Raw genomic sequence first — 24337 nt, forward strand, 5'->3', positions numbered from 1 at the left:
GTGTAGCCAATGTAAGTCAGCAATGCTGTCCACATTATTTATACGAACATATGGCCAGTATGTCATTTTAATGTTCCAACGATGTAGGCCTGATGGAACAAAATTGACAACTTTAATTAAAAATGTTGTGGCTTCGCAGTTGTCAATATCAGGAAGGACTTTCGTAACTGCAGCAATTATATATCATGACGGTCCTTCAACAACATCAGGACATTACACAGCTTATTTAAAGTCTAGAAACGGCTGGTCATTCTGCAATGATTCTGTTTTAACTTTAAAAAAAAAATTGCCTTTTGACCTTAAAAATTCTTACCTGGTGTTTTTACAAACAAAATTTTAGGGAAAGAATCTCGGGATCTGCTCTGAGGAATTTCAAGAGGTTCTAATGGCTCCTACACTATTTGGCCTTGAGGATAAGTGTAGTACAGAGTAAAAAGTTAAATGTGGAAATGTGGAACATGAGTGAGCAAGAAGGATGAGATATTACTAGTACAGGATTGTGAAAGTGATCTTGAACGTTTTCTTTCTAAAAGTTGCGGAAAAAGAAAATGACGGGATTTGCTTAGAAGAATTCCAAGAGTTATAAATGGCTCTTACACGATTTGGCCTTGAGGAAATGTGCGGTAGAGAGCGAGAAGTCATTTATTGTATGTAACATATTTGTCAAAACGATGGAGCTTTTCTTTCAGAAAGTGGCGGGCTGAAAATAATAGCAGCACAACAGAGTATAAGCTGTTCATAGGACATCCTTTGACGTCATGGAAAGTAAGTTACTTTTAAGGAGTTCTGATTTCTGATTGGTTATGTTATATGGGTTTTTTAAACACAATCATTTTGATTTTGTTCTTTTTTCCCCGCTGTTATATGATGAATACCTTCAACTCACTGTTTTTAGTGAAATTTGATACATTCTGAGAACAGCAAAAATAAACCATTTAACATGTATAATTAATTCTGTACTTTTTGTATTTATGATATACATTGAGAACTGTGCAGGAGGCATGGAGAAACTGAGGCTTCTGTAAGTGTCAAGGGAAGTGAGTAATGTACATTGCTCTGTTGCATACAGTCCTCACCTTCTCCGTACTCTTGGATATGCTAGACTACATCTGCACAATGAGATACCTAAGCAAAGGAAACACAGGTGATGTGATTGTGAAATGAGGAAAAGAATTCCACATTTTTCAATTACATCACCTGTGTTTCCTAACATTATGAATCACATTGTGCAGATGAGGTTTAGGCCTGTCCAGGGACACAGAAGAGGTCTGGCCTTTGTTCAAGAGTGCAGTGGACATGATTCACTTCATTGGTAGGCCTGCACATTTATTATCTCCTCTGTACTCTTCAACAAACGTAAATTTCATCTGCAACCCTGAGTAGGCCTCACCTCAAACAAACCTCTGGATAGTCCACACCTTATCGTCATCCTGAATCAATCATTTAAAATGTTAGGGACAGATTTATGATAGCCGTGTGTCTCTTTTGCGCCGCTGTGCGTCACTTTTGTGACGCAGCGGCGGTGCAAAAGATGCACCATGTTGCATGATTGGCCTCACTTCATCTGCAACAAGATACCGTCAGTTTAAAATGTATATATTTAGGACTGTGTAGGGGGCATGGAGAAGCTGAGGCTTCTGTAAGTGTCAAAGTTGTTGCATACAGTGATCACCTTCTGCGTACTCATTCATATGCTAGACTACTTCTGCACAATGAGATACCTAAGCAAAGGAAACACAAGTGATGTGATTGTGGATTGAGCCAAAAAAATTGCACGTATTTCAAATACATTACCTGTGTTTCCTAACATTACAAATCACATTGTGTAGATGCCTCACTCAGTCTGTATCTGACACTCTTTCCTTCACTTCCTCTGTCTCCTCTCTCTCACTCTCTTTTCATTATTCACCCTTTCCTTATATAGTTTACCTTACTCACTTTCTTTTAGTAGCTTACACAACTTCAATTTAGTTTACTCTTCTATCCTTCTTTTCTGTCACTGAAAGTATCTTCTTTTTTTCTTTCTAAGTAATTTACTCTATTTAAATTTCTTTTTGTCGCTGACTGTCTATCACCGTTTCTTTCTCTTTTTTTTCTGCATGTTTATCTCTAACTTTATTTCTTTGTAAAATTGGATGATTGTCAATCTTTTCCCTTGTCTTTTCTAATTTTTAAATACATGTTTTAATATTTTTCAAATTTTTGTTGTTTCTTTCACAGATTGAAAGTATAAAAATAACAAGTGACTAAGTTAACGACAATTATAAGGTAAGTGTTTTGTACTCTTTTCGTTACATTTCTATCACATTTAACTTCTAATAGTTCCACTGCTTCATTTCTTTAACCCTCAGTTTCCTGCCTTTGCTACTTCCCTCATTCCTTTCTCTATTACTTACTTACTCTACTCCTTCCACTCCTTTTCTCAGTCCCTCTGTTCTCATAGTTCCTCACTCTTCTTCACTCACTCCGTCTCTATTACTCTCACTGTCTCTGACTGATCACTCTTTCACTACTTGTTCATTATGCTTTCTCCCTGTAGTTCAAGCACACTAAGGGGCATATTATCAACACAGGCAATAAAATTATCGCTGCTTTTATCGGCAGAAAACTGCCGCAAAAGCGGCTTTAGCGGCAGTTTTTCTGCCGCAAAAGCGGCTTTAGCTGCAGATTTCTGCCGATAAAAGCAGCGATAATTTTATCGCCTATGTTGATAATATGCCCCTATGTTATTTACATTTCTTTGCTGTTTCAATCATTCCTTTTCTGTTACTTCTTCTTTTCTGCTTTCTGTTTTTTCTCTCTGTTATTCCACATGTTTTAATCTTATTTTGAACATTCACTCACATTCTCTAAGAAACTCTTGTTTATTATTCTTCTACTCTCCTTTTTTTCTTTCACTTCCTTATCTATTTTGTTTTTCACAATTATACCCTCTTCCATCTTTTCTTCGGTAAATAGATCTATTAAACAGTATCTCTGGTTTACTCCCTATAGCTGTCTTTCTTTTAACATTACTCTCTGTTTCCTTCCCTTGTACTTACTCTTCTTTTTTTTAAAATTATTTTTTTTGGTTCGCTTCCGGTTCGCGTACCGGCGAGCGAACCGGGAAGCGAACCAAAAGAAATAGAGGTTGCCAGAGTGCTAAACATTCTAGCAATTTTTTTATAAATTGGAGGTAGTTCTGAAAAGAACTTTTTTTAAAATGATTTTTCTGAATTTTTTTTCACTTTTTTTGTATTTTTTGAACAATTTTTTTTTTTTGTTTTTTTTTGGGGGGGGAACAAAAATGATTCATTATAAAGGGCTCAACAGGATTTTCTGGGGCATTTTGGACAGTTGTGATTGTCAATTGCAGCATTGATTAATTTTACGCTACTCTCCTTGTAGCAATCAATAAATGCATACAAATTTCACTTCTCCAAACTTCAGCTGAATATTTGGGACCGTCTCCCTCGCCTCTGGTCCCGTCAGTGCCTGTTGATGTGATGTACTGGCCACAGGACGGGGGTTATCGAGCAGGTCACATACTTGCTCAGCACTGTAGTTGTTAGGGTGCCACCTCTCCATATGGCGATGCATCGTATAATTGCCATAACTATATTTTTTATCTGGGCAGATAATTTTTACATATAAGGCAAGTTACGTAGCGGGCATTCACTTTTTTTTGGCCTCGGGGATATTTAAAAAATTGCCAAATAAAATTCTCTTTCACTCGGGACCTCCTAGGCTCTTCTGGCAAAAAATGCCCCTCTTCTTCCCCTCTTCTTCCTCTTCCTCTTGTTCCTCTTCTTCCTCCTCTTGCTCAACCATAACCTGAGGAGGTGGTCCTCTCTTCCTAAAAGGTGGTGGTGGTGGTGGGGGTACACCAGCTGAAGCTACAACACTTGCCATCGCTAAGTGATGAAAAAAGGCCTTCCTCTCACAAAGATGAAAGTCAGAGTGAGGAAACAAGGATGGGTTTTCATCATTTGGGAAAAAAAATAGTTCTAAACCAATGAAAAGTGTTATTTTTAGGTCACATGACCTAGCCCTACATCATTAGGAAACTGAAAGTGAAATGAACCAATGAAAAGTGTTATTTACAGGTCACATGACCTGTTACGCTTACGTTACGCGATCCGCGCCGCGTCCCGGATCGCTTCCGGGAAGCTGCGCTTCGCGCCTCGCTTCCCGCACCGGAGCACTTCCGGGTGCGCTAACGCGGCGCGTCATATGACGCATTACGCGACAACGCGATATGTCGCGCTTACGCGACACGTGACAATGTTGTTTTCTAACGCGGCAGTTGCGCAAACGGAACGTTTACCGGTTCGCGGACCGAGTCGCGGCACCAAATTGAGCTAACGGGAAGCTGCCCGGTTGGCGGACCGGGAGCGAATCAAAAAAAATTATTTAAAAAAATACATAAAAAAATTGTATTAAAACATATAAAATATATTTTTCAATTTAAAGAAGAATACATTTTAAAGCTTTTGATATTTGCTATTAAAAAACCATTGAAATTCACTAAAAAAAACATAGGTTATAGACCATATATAGTTAGGAATTAGCATTTACAAAACCTTGAAAATTCACTGAAAAAAACATAGGTTATAGACCACATATAGTTAGGAATTAGCATAGACAAAACCTTATTTTACTCACACAAAACCATTGAAATTCCATATATAGTTAGTTGCACTAACTATATATCGCGCACCCGCAATCCACTGCTGATGATGTCACATATTACATCATTCATGACATGGTCAGTGACATCACTGATGACATCACTGATGACATCTCAAATGACATCACTGATGACATCACTGATGACATCTCATTTGACATCAATGATCACATCACTGATGATATCATTCATGTGACAATACAATGCATCTCCTCACACTTTAATATAACCTCTGTTACACCCAGTGTTAAATAAAGAATATAATTTTTGAAACCATTGACACACCAATACTAGTTACTACATACGCACTCACTGATTCTTACGTCTACACACACATTCACTCATTCACCCATACAATCATTCATACATACAATCACTCATCTTTACAACACTATCATATGCACTCATACACCTATACAGACACTCACACTCTGCCACTCATCCATGGAGTTACTCACACACCTAGTCAGTCCTGTAAAGAATCAATCACACTTCCATTTTCAAATCTATACAGTTAAACATAGAGCACCTTACATTTTCAAACATATACTAACACATACTTACTCTCTTATACAATCATTGATACAAGTACACATTGATCTGCACAGAGTCACACACCTCCCAGCCAGCCACACACACACTCAGTCTCCCATACAAATACTTGGACAATCAATCAATAACCCATATAGTTACTCATATAGCTAGCAGTTTACAGAACAACAGACATAATGATGCACAAATTAAGACAGTTTAGTCACTAACCCATGCACTCAGTGAGACACATTTAATCACTCACTCATACAGTCAGTCATGCACCTACTAAATCCTTCGTCCAGACACTTATACATCCACTCATTCTTCAATATGTAAGACATATTTAAACTTTACAGAAACATAAAATCACTGGATGTTGTTATCAGTGATGTCATCAGTGATGTCATTTGAGATGTCATCAGTGATGTCATCAGTGATGTCACTGACCATGTCATGAATGATGTAATATGTGACATCATCAGCAGTGGATTGCGGGTGCGCGATATATAGTTAGTGCAACTAACTATATATGGAATTTCAATGGTTTTGTGTGAGTAAAATAAGGTTTTGTAAATGCTAATTCCTAACTATATATGGTCTATAACCTATGGTTTTTTCAGTGAATTTTCAAGGTTTTGTAAATGCTAATTCCTAACTATATATGGTCTCTAACCTATGGTTTTTTCAGTGAATTTTCAAGGTTTTGTAAATGCTAATTCCTAACTATATATGGTCTCTAACCTATGGTTTTTTCAGTGAATTTCAATGGTTTTTTAATAGCAAATATCATAAGCTATCGAATGTCAAGTACGTGGTAAGTAAAAACATTTTCGTGTTTATGCACACTGATCTGCTTTGAATGCTGCCCCCCCCTCATTTCTATTAGGAGTACTCTCTCTTTGCAGATAGTGAGGGGTAGTTAACGCAGGACTTTGCCCCCGTTGTAATCCATCGTGCCTGCTTCTCTCTCCATTTGATTGATTGTTATCCAAGCATTTACTGTTTTAGAATTGGTTCTCTTTGGTTCATTCTCTATTTACAAACAAGCACAGAGTCGCAATACCCTGTTTAGTCTTTGCAGATAGTGAAAAATCGTGTAAAAAACAAAAGGAATCGAGCAAAATCAGTAGGCCACTAATGGGATCTCTTTTTGACCTCGCTAAAATAGAAACATTAGGAACAACCCCTCATGAGAAATACGAAACTAGTGAGATGAACTGAGCTCCACACCATGATGGCTGCAAGACAGCTCGGCTCCGCCACCCACCCCGCCCAAAATAACGATAAACTCTATGCAAATATTACAAATATATACAACACACCAGCAAAGTAACAGGGTAAAACATTTTATTAAATAACTATTTACATAACTATTTTATACTTTTTGTTGCCCGATCCGGCTAGCTCAATCGATCGAGCATGAAACTCATGCACTCTGATAGTTCAAAGTTTTGAGGAGTGCTTGTTAGACTGTCTGAAGCTTATTTGCACCTGCTACAGCTTCACTATTCTCAATGTAAGTGGGGGCTGTTTGAGGACGTGACTGCATTTGAAAACAATGTGATGCGGTGCCTCCCTGAAACGCTTGACGGAGGCCCCCGAGGGACGGTTTGATGGCACGGACTCGGAGGGGGCGCTTGGCTCCGGCCCCCTCCCCAAGTCGTGTTGCCCTGGTGTGGCCTGAGATCGCCCCCGACATAGGTGGCCGGCTCCCGGGGTCAAGCGGAACTTTTTGCCTTTTGGTGACTCTTCCATTCTTGACCTTGTCCCACAATCCGTTTGACCTAAAGACACGCTGTAGTGGGGCGCCCCTTTACCGTTTCAGTTGCCATTCCGCCCGCTTTTGCTACACTGTGCCTCTTCCGCTATTCAGCTGTTTACCGCCCGCTCTTGCGACTACAGCGTCTCGCTCACCATGTAGTTGAGTTGCTCCCGCTCTTGCGGTGCAGCGATAGGCGGCTGCCACAGGACTCTCAAAATGGCGGCCGGCTCTTCAGATTTGGGCGTGGTCCACTAAAATGGCCCTGCGACACCTTGGAACTCGGACGCTTGTCTGCTAGGGCTTGGGCTCCATTCTCGAAAGCGTCCCCTCAGCCTTGAAGATTCTACAAAAGTCTTGGGGGCCCCCGACTCCCCCAGGCTTCTGGTGGGGAGCGGCTGCCATAGTTGCTCGTGGAATGGCCACGACGGAGCTACAAGATGGTGGTGCTCTCATGCTGACGCCAGCTTCAGTCTGAAACATTCAGAAACACTGTAGACTACCAATTCGAGCAGTTCCGGTAGCGCCCCAACGTGACCCGGTAGAGAAGAACTTGCCCTCCCCTCTTTGACTGATGGTTCTTGTTGCCTGTCCCTTCTGTTGTCATTTAACAGAACTATTTAGCCTGCTGAAAGGGGTTGTGTTCCGACCGCTGGTTGGTGGAGACATTTTGACTATATTCTGGACCTGCGTTGTCGCGTAATGCGTCATATGACGCGCCGCGTTAGCGCATCCGGAAGTGCTCCGGTGCGCGAAGCGCAGCTTCCCGGAAGCAATCCGGGGCGCGGCGCGGCGCGCAGCGCGTAACGTAACCATAACAGGCCATGTGACTTGTTAATAAAACTTTTCATTGGTTCATTTTACTTTTTATTACTTTCGAACATTATTTTTTCTTAAACATATATGTTATAATGTTCCAGGCTAATGTACTTTCCCGGAAAATTTACAACTGTCCTGCAAGTAAAATATATTCCTTTTTCGAGAAAAAGGGCGTTTCTTCGTCCCATGACGGAGCCGTTGAGCAAAAGAGGCTCGGCCTGCTGTCTTAGTCGCCGATACGCCTGAATATCAGATTCTTATCGATCACTTTATGTTGCAGGAGTAGAAACCACAACAGCCCTTGACCATTTATCTTTACTGCGTTCCTGCGTATTATACCTTTTACCCATCATGTAATTGGACTGCTTTATTTCACTTGCCTTTTACTGATTCGAAAACAGTGACTATTATTAAAAACTTTACCAATGTAAATACTACTACCATGTTTTCTTTTAAAAACCTTTATTGTGAAAATGTCAGTATACAAATACGGGCCTATAACCACGTGGGCCGGCCACGGAGCAAACTGTAATCGTATATGATGAGGAGACATTTACACTGTAGAGGAACGTAACGGGCGGGCCATTAGGTTGCAAGAACTAAGGTGTCTAACAGTTGCGGAATCGGTGGACGTACATTTTATAATTAAAATACGACAGGGCCAGTTACAATAAAATTATCTAGATGTACATTTGCGGGCAAGTACCATGGGTGACGTTAATTCGAACTTTCAATAGTACAGTAATCAATAACACATCAGAACTTAATATCAATAGGGATGTCGAAATATTCAATCAATTCTCGTCCCCGCCCGCCATGTGCTTCAAAACTGCATACGTATCTCGTGATATCAAGGTTGTGCAACCAGTACACAACAAGGAGTTACGAGTCCCATTTATTCCGGCGCCATTTTGGGCGAGGACGGGCAGGTCCAGGATATAGTCAAAATGTCTCCACCAACCATCGACTATGATGATGTTCATATGCTGTATTTATTAGAGTAACACTCATCTGTCCACATGAAATTAATTTGCCACAATCTAAACATGTCATTTTAATCTTTCCAAAGTTCTTCGGAATATTTGGGACCGTTTCTCTTGCCTCTGATGCTGTCAGTGCCACTTCTTTGGTGAATGTACTGGCAGGTCGGGGGTTGTCCTCCAAATCTCTCTTTTGTGCAGCACTATAATTAATCGGTGCCACCTCTCCATATGACGATGCATGGTACCATAACTATATTTTTTTTCGGTTCCTCTGGAGAGTACATCGTGGCAGATGAGGCAGGTAACGTACCGGGCATTTACCTTTTTTGCATGTAGAGGAAAGGAAAAAAAATTCGAGCGTCCGAGTTCTAAGGTGTCCCAGGGCCATTTTAGTGGACCAGGCCCAAATCCAAAGAACAGGCCGCCATTTTGAGAGTCCTGTTGCAGCCGCCTGTCGCTGTAGCAGCAAGAGCGGGCGAAACTCAGCTAGACGGCGCTCCACTGCAGATGAAGTGCCTCAACCTGGAGAGGCGGGAGAGGCTCGTTTGCGCTGCCTCCCCCCCCCCTTCGGGCACCCCACGCCGTCTTTCGGCGCAGCATTGTAGGATGGCCACACCAGTGCGGCAACTTGCTAGACACCACCTCGGTGCCATCCGGATCTCGGCGCCCCACTGCAGATGAAGTGCCTCCACATGGAGAAGCGGGAGAGGCTCGTTTGCGCCGCCTCCCCCCGCCCCCTTCGGGCACCCCACGCCGACTTTCGGCGCAGCATTGTAGGATGGCCACACCAGTGCGGCAACTTGCTGGACACCACCTCGGTGCCAACCGAATCTCAGCGCCTTGTGGTGTCTTCCATTTCGAAAATATTGTTGGCAGCATTTTGAAAGGAAAGATAAACAGCCGTTTGTGGCCCTCACTACAGCGTTCTCCTAGTGAGTCTCACATTGTTACATTTAGGAAGAATGTTGAAGAGTAGTATGTTGAAAATCTGAAGCCATTGTTTTACAAACTCTCAACCAGCCTTGGATGGAAAAATCCTGAAGAATGTAAAAACTGAAAACCAGTTTTTGTCTGTATAGCATCAGCAGCAACGCTTGAGTCAGCTTTGTGTGAAGCCGCCATTTTGATTCAATCAATAGCGTCCCCCTGCACACAATCAGGGACCTGGTTGTGTCTTCAGGTCAAACGGATTGTGGGACAAGATGCACAAAGGAAAAGGAAAAAAGTTCCGCCGGACCCCGGGAGGCGGCCGCCTATGTCATGGGCGATCTTAGGCCACACCAGGGCAAAAGTGAAGCTGCAGCAGGTGCAAATAAGCTTCAGACAGTGTTACAAGCACTGCTCAGAACTCTCAACTATGACACCACCTCGGTGCCATCCGGATCTTGGCGCCTTGTGCTGGTTCCGGCCTATTCATACATCGGTCCGCTACTGACGCCACCTCACAGGCCAACGGGGCACCCCACGCCGACTTTCGGCGCAGCATTGTAGGATGGCCACACCAGTGCGGCAACTTGCTGGACACCACCTCGGTGCCATCCAGATCTCGGCGCGTTGTGCTGCCTTCGGCCTATTCGCCGCAAGTGCGCACGCAACTCAGCTGCAGAGCGAGTGAAACACCAAGGGGTGCCCCACTGCAGCCGTGGAACCTCCATCTTGGGGGCGACGCACAGCATCACATTGCTTTCCAATGCAGTCAGATCCTCAAACAGCCCCCACTGACTGACGCGAACTCACAGGCCAACGGGGCGCCCCACGCCGACTTTCGGCGCAGCATTGTAGGATGGCCACACCAGTGCGGCAACTTGCTGGACACCACCTCGGTGCCATCCGGATCTTGGCGCGTTGTGCTACCTTCGGCCTATTCGCACATCGGTCCGCTACTGACGCCGCCTCACGTGCCAACGGATTTTCTACACTTTTTATAGCCCTATGCCGCATAACAGGTCATGTGACTTGTTTATAAAACTTTTCATTGGTTCATTTTACTTTTGGTTTCCTAATGATGCAAGGCTTGATCATATGACCTAAAAATAATAACATATTTTTTTCCCAAACGATGAAAGCCCCACCTTGTTTCTGGATGTTTCAGACTGAAGCTGGCGTCAGCATGAAAGCACCACCATCTCGTGGCTCCGTCGTGGTCATTCCGCGAGCAATCATGGCAGCCGCTCCCCACCGGAAGCCTGCAGGAGTCGGGGGCCCCCAAGACTTTTGTAGAATCTTCAAGGCTGAGGGGACGCTTTCGAGAATGGGGTCCAAGACCTAGCAGACAAGCGTCCGAGTTCCAAGGTGTCCCCGGGCCATTTCAGTGGACCAGGCCCAAAAAGGAAGGAGCCTGCCGCCATTTTGAGAGTCCTGTGGCAGCCGCCAATCGCTGCACCGCAAGAGTGGGCGCAACTCAGCTGAATGGCGGATTTTGGCACAGTGTACCAAAAGCGGGCGGAATGGCAACTGAAACGGTAGAGGGGCGCCCCACTACAGCAGACGAGCCTCCACCTGGGGAGGCCCGTTCACGCCGCCTCACCCCCCCCGGGGCGCCCCACGCCGTTATTCGGAGCAGCATTGTCGGATACCAAAACCAGTGCGGCAACTTACTGGACATCACCTGGGTGCCATCCACATCTCAGCGCGTTCTGCTGCCTTGGGACTATTCGCACAACAGACCGCTACTGACGAGGCCTCCCCCCGCACCCCCCGGGATGCCCCACGCCATTTTTCGGAGCTGCATTGTAGGATACCAAAAACCAGTGCGGCACCCAGGTAACATCACCTGGGTGCCGTCCAGAACTCAGCACGTTGTGCTGCCTTGGGACTATTCGCACAAAACACAGCTACTGACCATTGTTGCTTCTTTTTTCAAAAAAATGTTTAAATGTATTTACTGTTTTTGTTGCGTTGTATATATTTATAAGTTATTAAAGTTTTATAATCCTACTACTTTGTTGGAGTGCTTTATATTTTTAATGTGACACATAATTGTAAAAACTTTGATGTACAAAGAGGCATCCCTGGAATCTTCCGCTTCAGGCTCGGTCCCCTCCCCAATCACAATACAGGATGGTTTTCAGATAGTAGGAACGCGTGTGGTGTGACGGATCTCATCGGGTGGGGGCCTTGATCTACTGTAACTCCTTTGAAGAGGGGTGATTCTTTACAGCTGGGGCCATAAACTACATCTGCAGGGCTAGGTGATAGCCTGGGACCGGCCTGGACAATCGGACACAGAGGAAGAGGAGTGTCAGAGGGTGCGGTAGTGAATAGGGCGAAAGGGAGGTGTCGGGCGGGCACAGGGTGTGATTCTCAAGGAAGAGCAGCGCAGATGGGGGGAGGTTTATTGCCCATGCATAAGACAGAGAGCGGGGGTGACCAGTGCCTGGGGGAGATGCTTGCGAGGGTGGGGAGCCATGCTAAGGATCGACAGTGTGCAGAGAGTGGGTCTGGTCAAGGCATGTAAAATGGCTGCCGTGCACGACAAAAGTGTGGCATTTGAAAAAAGGCAAGATGGCGCAGACAATGTTTATCAACACTTCCTGATTTCCTTTGAATCGAACGTTAACAGACGTTATCTCTCCCACACTACCGGTCCCCCTGGGCTTAAACGCCGAGATGGTAGGGACTGCATCCCGTGGAGATAGGCCGAGACGTCACTCAGCAGAAATAAAAAAAATAAAAAAAGTCTATAAACATACAATAAGTTAAAAGTCAATCATTCTTGTTTCCTTGTAGTACGCTCCCCAGTCCGCTTTCCGTTACGCGTACCGGGCGCACCCCACTAAAAAAAGCGATTTTATTTTTTTGCCCCGCGGGGCCCTCTTAAAGCCTCCACATCAAACCTAGGGGGTCAGGGAGGATCTACTATGCCCCCTTATGGCCATTTCCCCCTTTGTTTTGGCCTCCTCTTGTCTCTTGATCCTACCGAGAGACAAGATGGCGGCCGCTCCGGACTGTTTAGAATGTTGACAGACACCGGAGAGCCAATCAGCTTCGCTTCGCGAAGTTCCGTTATCACGTTGTCGCGTAATGCGTCTTATGACGCGCTGCATTAGCGCACCCGGAAGTGCTCCGGTACGCGAACTGAGACGCGAGGCGCAGCTCCCCGGAAGCGATCCGCGGCGCTTCGCGAAAGCGCGACGTATCGCGTTGCCGCGTAATGCGTCTTATGACGCGCCGCGTTAGCGCACCCGGAAGTGCTCCAGAGCGCGAAGCGCAGCGACCCGGAAGCGATCCGGGGCGCGTTCCGCAGCGCGTAACATAAGCGTGAGAGGTCATGTGACTTGTTAATAAAACTTCTTATTGGTTCATTTAACTTTTGGTTTCATAATCATGTAAGGCTAGGTCAGGTGACCTAAAAATAACACTTTTCATTGGTTTAGAACTATTATTTTTCCCAAATGATGAAAACCCCTCCTTCTTTCCTCACTCTGACTTTCATCATTGTGAGAGGAAGACCTTTATTCATAGTAGAGCAATGGCTTCAGTACTTGCTTCAGCTGGTGCACCCCCACCACCACCTCCACCTCCTCATGGGAAGAGAGGACCACCTCCCCAGGTCATCACCAACACAGAGGAGGAAGAGGAAGAAATAGAGGAAGAGGAGAGAGAAGGACCACAGTTCTTGGAAGAGGTGCCCCGGGTTTCCCATAGGAAAGCCAGTTTCATTTGGCAGTTTTTTTCACTCCCTCCAGGGCAGAAGAAAGTGAATGCGAGGTATGTCACCTGCCTCATTTGCAAAGACAAATTATCAAGAGGGACTGATAAAAAGTATAGCTATGGGAACTATACCATGCATAGGCACATGAACAGGAGGCATCCACTCAATTACAGCCGGGCGGAAATTCGTGACATGGAACAAAACCCAACAGCAACTCCTGTGGCCAGGTCAACATCGTTAATATCATTGACAGCAGCAGAGGCACGGGAAACCGTGCCAAACATCCAGGAGAATTTTGGGCATATGAAATATACTTGTCTGCACTGCGGTGCATTGATATCATGTGGTAACATGAGTATTAATTCCATCAACCTGGCTTATAACAATCATAATTGCCCTAACCGCCCCAGACAGTAATTTTTTTTTGTTGCTCCTGTTGAGCCCTTTTCAATGCCTGTTTTTTGTTGTTTCCCCCCCCAAAAAAACCCAAAAAAATATAAAATTGTTCAAAAAATACAAAAAAAACAAAAAATGTTCAAAAAATAAAAAAATATATAAAACAACAAAAACATTTTAAAAAAAGTTCTTTTCAGAACTACCTCCCCTTTCAAAAAAAATTGCTAGAATGTTTAGCACTCTGGCAAGCTCTATTTCTTTTAGTTCGCTTCCCAGTTCGCTTCCCGGTTCGCGAACCGGGAGCGAACCCAAAAATGTTTTTTTTAAAAATAAAATTATATGTAATATTAAAAAATTATTTGAGTCTTTAATCATTTTTATATGTAATTCATAAACTAGTTAAATGTTAGAAATGTTATTAAATTTTCAAACACAATCACAATAATAAATAATTGCTTAAAAAATAAAAAAATAAAAAAATAATCAACAAAACCAACAATCAATTAACATACAGTATTTGAAAAGTCTATAATTCTTTTTTCCTTATAGTACGCTGCCCAGAACGCTTCCCAGTTGGCGAACCGGGCGCTACCCACGCAAAAAAACAAAAAAACAATTTATTTTTTTTTGCCCCGCGGGGCCCTTTTAAAGCCTCCACATTAAACCTAAGGGGTCAGGGAGGATCTACTATGCCCCCTTATGGTCATTTCCCCCTTTGTTTTGGCCTCCTCTTGTCTCTCAATCCTACCGAGAGACAAGATGGCGGCCGCTCCGGACTGTTTAGAATGTTGACAGACACCGGAGAGCCAATCAGCTTCGCTACGCGAAGTTCCGTTACGCGTAAAGTCCGCGAACCGGAGCGCTGCCCGGTCCGCTGTTACAGATATATATCTTTTTTTGAACGTTAATTTCTCAAAATCCACTGAAGCACATATATTGAGACCTACAAAAGGCACATCGGGCTACCAGTCCCTACAATTTTGCCAAGTTTCGTGCAAATCCATTCAGCCGTTCGGGCTAAAAGTGAGGCCAACCGCCCTATGGAAAACTCAATGGTAAAAACACGTTTTGGGACCCCCCTTTTTTCTCGGCCCCCCCTTGACGAACCCCCCCCAAATTTCCAGGGGCTGCTCAGAAACAAAATGTTCCATTTTCCAGAAAATTTCAGCCAATTCCGTCCACAAACGCCAAAGTTATTAGACATAGAATTTTCAAAAATCCCATAGGGAAAAAATCCTAACTATATATACCTACTGGCGACCGCCAGTAGGTAATATATATATATATATATATATTCACTGAAAAAACCATAGGTTATAGACCATATATAGTTAGGAATTAGCATTTACAAAACCTTAAAAATTCACTGGAAAAACCATAGGTTATAGACCATATATAGTTAGGGATTAGCATTTAAAAAACCTTATTTTACTCACACAAAACCATTGAAATTCCATATATAGTTAGTTGTACTAACTATATATCACGCACCCGCAATCCACTGCTGATGATGTCACATATTACATCATTCATGACATGGTCAGTGACATCACTGATGACATCACTGATGACATCTCAAATGACATCACTGATGACATCACTGATGACATCATCCAGTGACTGTGTGTTTCTGTAAAGTTTAAATATGTTTTACATATTGAAGAATGAGTAGATGTAGAAGTGTCTGGATGAAGGATTTAGTAGGTGCGTGACTGACTGTATGAGTGAGTGATTAAATGTGTCTCACTGAGTGCATGGGTTAGTGACTAAACTGTCTTAATTTGTGCATCATTATGTCTGTTGTTCTGTAAACTGCTGCATGTGTTGATCAGTAGCTATATGAGTAACTATATAGGTTATTGATTGGTTGCCCAAGCATTTGTATGGGAGACTGAGTGTGTGTGTGAGTGGCTGGGAAGTGTATGACTCTGTGCATAGATGTATGGGTTCAAAAGTGCATGTTGGAAACAGCTGTATGGGCGGTTGACTGTGTGCATGACTGTATTGGTGAGTGAATAGATATCTCAGTGCTACATGTCAAATTAAGTACATATGTAAAATACAGTACATGTGAGAGTTGACATATATAAATAACTGTGCATAAGAGCCAGTGAATGTGTGAGTGGCTGTATGGATCATTGTGAACTTGTATCCAGGATTGTATAAGTGAGTAAATATGTTTTAGTATTTGTTTGAATAAGTAAGTAAGGTGTGTTTAACTGTATAGTTAAGGAAATGGAGGTGTGATTGATTGTTTGCATGACTGTCTAGGTGTGTGTGTAACTTCATGGATGAGTGACAATCTGTGAGTCTGTGTTTACACTGAGTGTATCTAAGGTTATATTAGAGTCTGAAGAGGTTCATCGTATTATCACAACAGTGATGTCATCAGTAATGTCATTTGAGATGTCATCAGTGATGTCATCAGTGATGTCATTTGAGATGTCATCAGTGATGTCATCAGTGATGTCATTTGAGATGTCATCAGTGATGTCATCAGTGATGTCACTGACCATGTCATGAATGATGTAATATGTGACATCATCAGCAGTGGATTGCGGGTGCGTGATATATAGTTAGTACAACTAACTATATATGGAATTTCAATGGTTTTGTGTGAGTAAAATAAGGTTTTTTAAATGCTAATCCCTAACTATATATGGTCTATAACCTATGGTTTTTTCAGTGAATTTTTAAGGTTTTGTAAATGCTAATTCCTAACTATATATGGTCTATAACCTATGGTTTTTTCAGTGAATTTCATTGGTTTTTTAATAGCTAATATCAAAACCTTTACAATGTATTATTCTTTAAAAAGAAAAATATTTTTTACATGTTTTTTATACAATTTTGTTTTTATTTTTTTTTGTTTCGCTCCCAGTACGCGTACCGGTTAGCTTCCCGTTAGCTCAATCCGGAGGCGCGACCCGGTACGCGAACTGGTAAACGTTCCTTTAGCGCACCTCTCGCGTTACAAAACAACATCGCGACGCTTCGCGTCAGCATGACGTTTCGCGTTCTCGCGTAATACGTCATATTACGTGCTACGTTCGCGTACCCGGAAGCGCAGCGGTACGCGAACCGGAAGCGATCCGCGGCGCGGCGCCGACCGCGTAATGTAAACATAGCAGGTCATGTGACTCGATAATAACACTTTTCATTGGTTCATTTCACTTTTGGTTTCCTAATGATGTAATACAAGGTCATGTGATCTAAAATGGACACTTTTCATTGGTTTAGAACTTTTGTTTTTCCCAAATGATGAAAACCCCTCCTTCTTTCATCACTCTGACTTTCATCTTGGTGAGAGAAAGACCCTTTATTGAGACTTTGTGATGGCTTCATTAGTAGCTTCAGCTGGTGCTAGCCCACCACCTCCACCAAATCCAAGAAAGAGAGGACCACCTGCAGAAGTAATTCTGCAAGAAGAGGAAGAACAGGAAGAGGAGGAAGAGGAGGAAGAGCATGAGTTTTTGCCAGAGGAGCCCAGGAGGTACAATCGACAGGAGAATTATATCTGGCAATTCTACAGAATTCCTGAGGGGCAAAAGAAAGTGAATGCTCGTTACATGTTTTGCCGCATATGCGGTGACAGATTGTCAAGGGGCACTGATAAAAAATATAGTTATGGCAATCATACTATGCATCGGCATATGAGTAGGTGGCACCCAAATAACTATAGTGCTGCCCAGCTACGTGACCAACAACAAAATCCCCTCCAAATGGCAAGAAGATCGGTGGTTCCAGAGGTGTCGGGACCAGAGGCGAGGGAGGTGATTGCAAACATCCAAATGTTGTTTGGGCACGTAAAACAAGTGTGCGTGGAATGTGGCGCTTTCATCTGCTACAGAGAAAGTAGCATCACTTTGATTTTGCGAGCAATTCAAAATCATATTAATGTTTGCACAAGACGCACCAAAAAATAAATTCTTTTTTTTTTTTTGCTCCTGTTGAGCCCTTTATAATGGATCGTTTTTGTTTCCCTCCCCCCCAAAAAAACCAAAAAAATTTTAAAAACGTTCAGAAAATACAAAAAAAGTAAAAAAATGTTCAAAAAATACTAAAAAAAATATAAAACAACAAAAACATAAAAAAAAAAGTTCTTTTCAGAACTAACTCCCCATTATAAAAAAATTGGTAGAATATTTGGAACTCTGCCAACCTGTATTTCTCTTAGTTCGCTCCCGGAGCGCTACCCGGTACGCGTACCGGAAGCTAACCAAAAAAATATTTTTTAAAAAAGAACAGTAACTATAAGGGAAGGAAATACACAGTTATGTTAAAAGAAAGACAGCTCTAGGGAGTAAACTAAGGATACTGTTACCTACAATCCACTGTTGATGATTTCACATATTACATCATTCATGACATGGTCAGTAACATCAACAGCAGTGGATTGTAGGTAACAGTATCGTTAGTTTACTCCCTATAGCTGTCTTTCTTTTAACATAACTGTCTATTTCCTTCCCTTATAGTTACTGTTCTTTTTAAAAAAACATTTTTTTGATCAGTCATAAACAGTGACATTAATAGAAACAGAGAGAGTGAACAAGAGTGAAGAACTATGGTCCTCCTCAGCCACCCTCAGAAAACCAAGGGGGTCAAGATACATCTACCGTGCCCCCTTCTACCTATTCTGAACATTATTTGCCCTCCATCTTGTATCTTGATTCGAACGAAACACAAAATGGTGGACTGCCATAACGCTGCTGGTTTGCGAACCGGGCAACTTCCCAGGAAGCGGTCCCAAAAAAAAAAAAGTTGGGAAAGTAATTCACAGACACTAAGAGTAATAGAGATGGAGTGAGTGAACAAGACTGAGGAACTATGAGAACAGAGGGACTGAGAAAAAGAGTGGAAGGAGTTGAGTAAATAGGTAATAGAGAAAGGAATGAGGAAAGTAGCAAAGGCAGGAAACTGAGGATTAAAGAAGTGAAGCAGTGGATCTAATAGTAGGTGAATGTGATAGAAATGTAACGAAAAGAGTACAACTATTTACCTTGTAATTGCCGTTAAATTAATCACATTTTATTTCTATACTTTCAATCTGTGAAAGAGAGAACCAACATTTGAAAAAAAATTAAAATATGTATTTAAAAATTACAAAAGACAAGGGAAAATATTGAAGGACAAATAGTTTTTCAACAACTTTGACACTGACAGAAGCTTCTGCTTCTCCAGGTCCTCTACACAATGCTAAAGATATACATTTTAAACTAACAGTATCTTGATGCAGATGAAGTGAGGCCTATCTTAAAACATGGTGCATCTTTTGCATTGCTCTTGTTTCAGAAAAGTGTCGCTTCAGTATGCCAATAACATGTCTCCTATCCAGAGATTTGTTTGAGGTGAGGCCTACTCAGAGTTCAAGATGAGATTTACACTTGTTGAAGTGTACAGAGGAGATAATATCTGTGAAAGTCTACTAATGAAGTGAGTCATGTCCACTGCACTCTTCAACAAAGTAGAAACCTCCTATGTTTCCCTGGACAGACCTAAACTTGATCTGCACAATGTGATTCGTAATGATAGGAAACTCAAGTGATGTAATTGAAATATGTGCAATTTATTTTGCTCATTTCACAATCACATCACTTGTGTTTCCTTTGCTTAGGTATCTCATTGTGCAGATGTAGTCCAGCATATGAAAGAATACGTAGAAGTGCAGCACTGCATACAATAAATTTAACACTTACAGAAAACTCACCTTCTCCATGCCTCCTACACAGTTCTACATATACATCATAAATGCAAACAGTACAGAATTAATTATACATGTTAAATGGTTTATTTTTGCTGTTCTCAGAATGTATCAAAATTCACTAAAAACAGTGACTTGAAGGTATTCATCATGTAACAGCGGGGAAAAAAAAACACAATCAAAATGATTGTGTTTAAAAAACCCATACAACATCAGAAAATAAAATTCAGAACTCCTTAAAGTTAACTTACTTTCCATGACGTCCAAGGATGTCCTATGAACAGCTTACACTCCCTTTGTGCTGTTATTACTTTCAGCCCGCCACTTTCTGAAAGAAAACCTCCATCGTTTTTAAAAACACGTTACATGCAATAAATGACTTCTTGCTCTCTACCACTATTTTCCACAAGGCCAAATCTAGTCAGAGATATTTATAACTCTTGGATTTCTTGTAAGCCAATCCCATCATTTGGCATTTCCGCAACTTTCAGAATTAAAATGTTGAAGATCATTTTCACAATCCTGGAATAGTAATATCTTCCCCTTCTTGGTCAGTCATGTTCTACATTTCCTATGACACTGATACTGCTTAATATGAAGCAGACTTACACTACCTCTATGAGTACTACAATTATTTAATTCTCTACATCACTTTTAATCACAAAGCAATGTAAAACAGTAGACAGCATTGCAGACTTACATTCCCTCTACTCCATGTTTTGATTGGCTGCTTCAATTAGCTTATGAAAAGAAACAGTTTTTCTGAACTCATTTAAAGTGCACATACATCTCCATGATGTCCAATCCTTTGATTAGAAGTTATGTCTCTGAACTACACTTATCCTCAAGGCCAAATTGTGTAGGAGCCATTAGAACTTCTTGAAATTCCACAGATCATATCCCGAGATTATTTTCCTAAAATTTTGGTTTTAAAAACACCAGGTAAGAGTTTTTAAGGTCATACGGCAATTTTTTTTTGAAAATTAAAACAGAATCATTGCAGAATGACCAGCCATTTCTAGACTTTAAATAAGCTGTGTAATGTCCTGATGATATTGAAGGGCCGTCATGATATATAATTGCTGTAGTTACAAAAGTCCTTCCTGATATTGACAACTGCGAAGCTACAAAATTTTTTATTAAAGTTGTCAATTTTGTTCCATCAGGCCTACATCGTTGGAACATTAAAATGACGTACTGGCCATATGTTCGTATAAATAATGTGGACATCATTTCAGATTTACATTGGCTACACTCCATGCTGTGATTAGCAGCTTTTACTAGCTTATTAAAGGAGACTGATTTACTGTCTGGCAAAGTTAAATATATAAATCTTTCTGAGTCTACACTAGTAGTACTTGATACCATACAGTTCTCGCAGTCATGCTGCCATTGATAAGAAAGCCCAAACAGCTGATCTACATCTACACCTTCAGCATGTAATACATCAAGCATATACATTAAAAACTCCTGACAATCTTGCTGAATATTTTGAGAGAATTGTGTTTGCCCTGAACATCTGTCTAACAGGTTTCGAATTTCAGACACACTTTCTATTTTTGTTCTATCTGTGCTACATTTCTCTAACACAGAATTCAACAAACTGCAAAATCTTTGATCAGAATTGACCACAATCTCTTCTTTTACATTTTTTAGAGAAAACAAAACATTCATTACTACATTAGCATAGCAGTTGACACCAGAACTGTTTTCAAACTGAAAACCAACAACATCTTCAACAGAATCCTCTTTGTTTCTGCTTGTAATTTTAGGTTCATTCACTTTTTGTCTTTTTGCTACAACCTCCCCAGTATTGTTCTCATTTCTTCGTTTCCGGCCTACCAGACGTTTCTCAAACAAAGGAAACTGAGGCAAATGTGGCGCATACTCTCTTCTTAACCTATTGTATTCCTTAACACAATCTAGATCTGCACAAATGTTTCTGACATCACACTCAATCAAGTACAATCCCGATAAAGTTCTAACTCGTGACAATGCCACATATGCCATACCCTCCTTGAACACAGAACTGCCAATATTCACCAATGCAGTGTCTACACTTAAACCTTGCGATTTATGAATTGTCACCGCATATGCCAAGCAAACAGGGAACTGCTTACGGCGAACATATAAGTCTTTTACAAGCAAAAATCTAGCAGAACAACGAGCAATTAGCTGTACTTCCTCAATGCCATCAAATTTAATTTTTAAAAATTCAATTCCATCTCTATTTCTGTATTTCACAAAATCAACAACATTACCCATTGATCCATTTACCAGACCTCTTTCAACATGTAAATTCCTTCTTAAAATTATACGGCAGTTCAAGCACACATTCAGAGTCTTTTCAAAACCTGCAGTTTTAGATATAGTCTTCTCTAATGAATCCAATTTTGATTTCAGATTCTCAGACAAAATAATTGTTGATCCCATATGCTCTACTCTATCAATAGCTTCCACTTTCACAATCTCTTGCTTTTCTAAATGCAACATTTTGTTGTTAAATTTGGCACATTCTGCAAGAGTTGGCATCAAACATATTCCAGATTTCTTATCAGTAATTTTCTGAAAAATATTCTCAGGCACAACATCTTGTTCTGGATATAAATTTGACAGTAATCGTGCATGTAAAGCTTCTTTCCCATGCTCGGTCACTTTTCCAATTCTAACATCTTGTAGAATAGTCTTGTAAACTTCATCCTTTGCCTGACGCATATTTTCATGCAGTTCAGCATAATTGAAGTTTAACCATATATTGACGTTGCCAATGCTGCCTAGGCACTTCCTGGTATCTTCATGCGTGAGCATTTTGAACACAGGTTGCCCTTTCACTGGTGTCAGCTGCAGAAGATCTCCGAAAACAATGATGTGTTTGCCACCAAATAACACATCATACTCTGTTTTGAGAACTTCTTGCATCCTCAAATGCACAAAGGCAAGCATGACATTGGAAACCATGCTTACTTCGTCAATGATAAGAAGTTTCATTTTCCTCAAGATTCTTGAAACTTCAAAACAAGCATCTCCAGATAGCTTGTGATATTCTAATTTGTTGTCATGCTCCACTGGCAGCATCAGTAAACGATGTAAAGTAATCCCTTTAATATTATGTGCTGCCAGTCCAGTTGGAGCAGTGACAACACAAGACAGCGATGACTCTGTCCTTTCCTGCAAATAGCATGAAATTGCTTTAATGAGGAAACTTTTTCCAGTTCCCGCTTCTCCACTCACGTACAGTCGGACAGGCTTCAACGACGTACATGAGCACTCTTTCTTATCATGACTTAATCCATGATCAATTTGCATGGTAACTTTGTCATATATTTTCCTCTGCTCAACGTTGAGTTGCCTTTCCAACTCTTCTAAGTTAACCGCATCCTCTTGAGCATGTGCCATGGCTCTTTCCACCTCATTCATAGCAGTGGCAGCTTCATTTTCAATAAGAGGTCCTCCTAGTGGATCCTGACTCAATGAAGCAGAACTCTGACTGTCCTGAGAACTGTCTCTGGCAATCTCGGCTGCAATCGTTGCTTCCTGCTCAATTTCCGCATTCAACATTTCTACATATTTGGGAAAAGCAGGACATTCTATGGTCTCCTTGGCGGCATTGAAAGAGTCTTCATAACAGAGGAAATCTCCAAGCAGTTCCTCTTCTGCACGCCAAGGCTTGAAAAGTTGCAAAAGTGCTAAATAGAAAAACTCCTTTTTTTCAGGAGATTCGCCACTCAATTTTCGATGGTTTATCAAGTGGCATTTTCTTTGCTTCACCAGACATCCCTCACTTCCTATTACAGCATACACTCCTTTCTCAGTATCTTCTTTGATGTTCCTCTTGAACATGTAATTTTGCAGAACCTCATACAGACAAACATTCTCTAGGTGACTGCTTCGATTTGGATAATATGTATCCAACATGTTTGTCTTCAAAATGTCGGTACTGTTTGGCTCCTTTTCCGCCAAATACTCAATTTCCCGCACAGGTTTGAGAACTCGATTACGCGTTGCAGCAAGACCAAGACTCGCCCAAACGATACTCCTGGACTTGGCATAGAGACTTGCTGAAGACAACCGGTCAGAACATTCGTACGCTCCGATTTCTCGATGCGACAACATCTTCAGACTGAAACTGTACAACTTCTTGCTGAGGCTCTTTTCATGGGAAATGTCCTCCCACATATCCTTCAATTCTGTCTTCTCTTTTTTGGTGATGTAAGACGTCACATACCGAGCCACAGCCATACAGTTATCAGCCACAAACTGTATATCCATGTTAGCATTCCACATGGACAAAATCACCGGGTTGTAGTCGTTGATGTACTTGGACTCTTCGTTCCTCTTCAAATTGTAAGTGTTTTTAGGTGATTTCTTCATGACATTGTGTCGCAGCGAAGACATCAAACTGTTTACTCTTCCTTTAGAAATCACCGGTCGTGGAAAGCCGAAACGACATTTAGTGTAGAACTTGTCCTTGTTTCGGAATTTACGACGGCAGTACTTTCCACATCGATGGCTTTGGAAACGCAGAACTTTTTCTCTTAGGCTTTTCTTCTCCTTTGCGTTTGGAACAGCACACGTAGAATACTGTTGGATGAAACTCATCACTGAGTCATCTGGATCCGTTCCAAATTTAGGTGCATCCTTGATCCACAGCAACATATGTATATGAGGAGCACCTCTTGCTTGGTACTCCTTTCTCCAGAAGAAATCCAACACCTTTCCAAGAGGTGGATTCTTCTTATTCATGATGAAAGACATCATAGCTTCAAATCTATGATTGAAGTACCTACATACATTGACTGGATCCAAAGAGCACAGTTCTCCG

Source organism: Lissotriton helveticus, chromosome 3_2 (genome assembly GCF_964261635.1).
Source record: "Lissotriton helveticus chromosome 3_2, aLisHel1.1, whole genome shotgun sequence".
In the NCBI taxonomy this organism is placed as follows: Eukaryota; Metazoa; Chordata; class Amphibia; order Caudata; family Salamandridae; genus Lissotriton; species Lissotriton helveticus.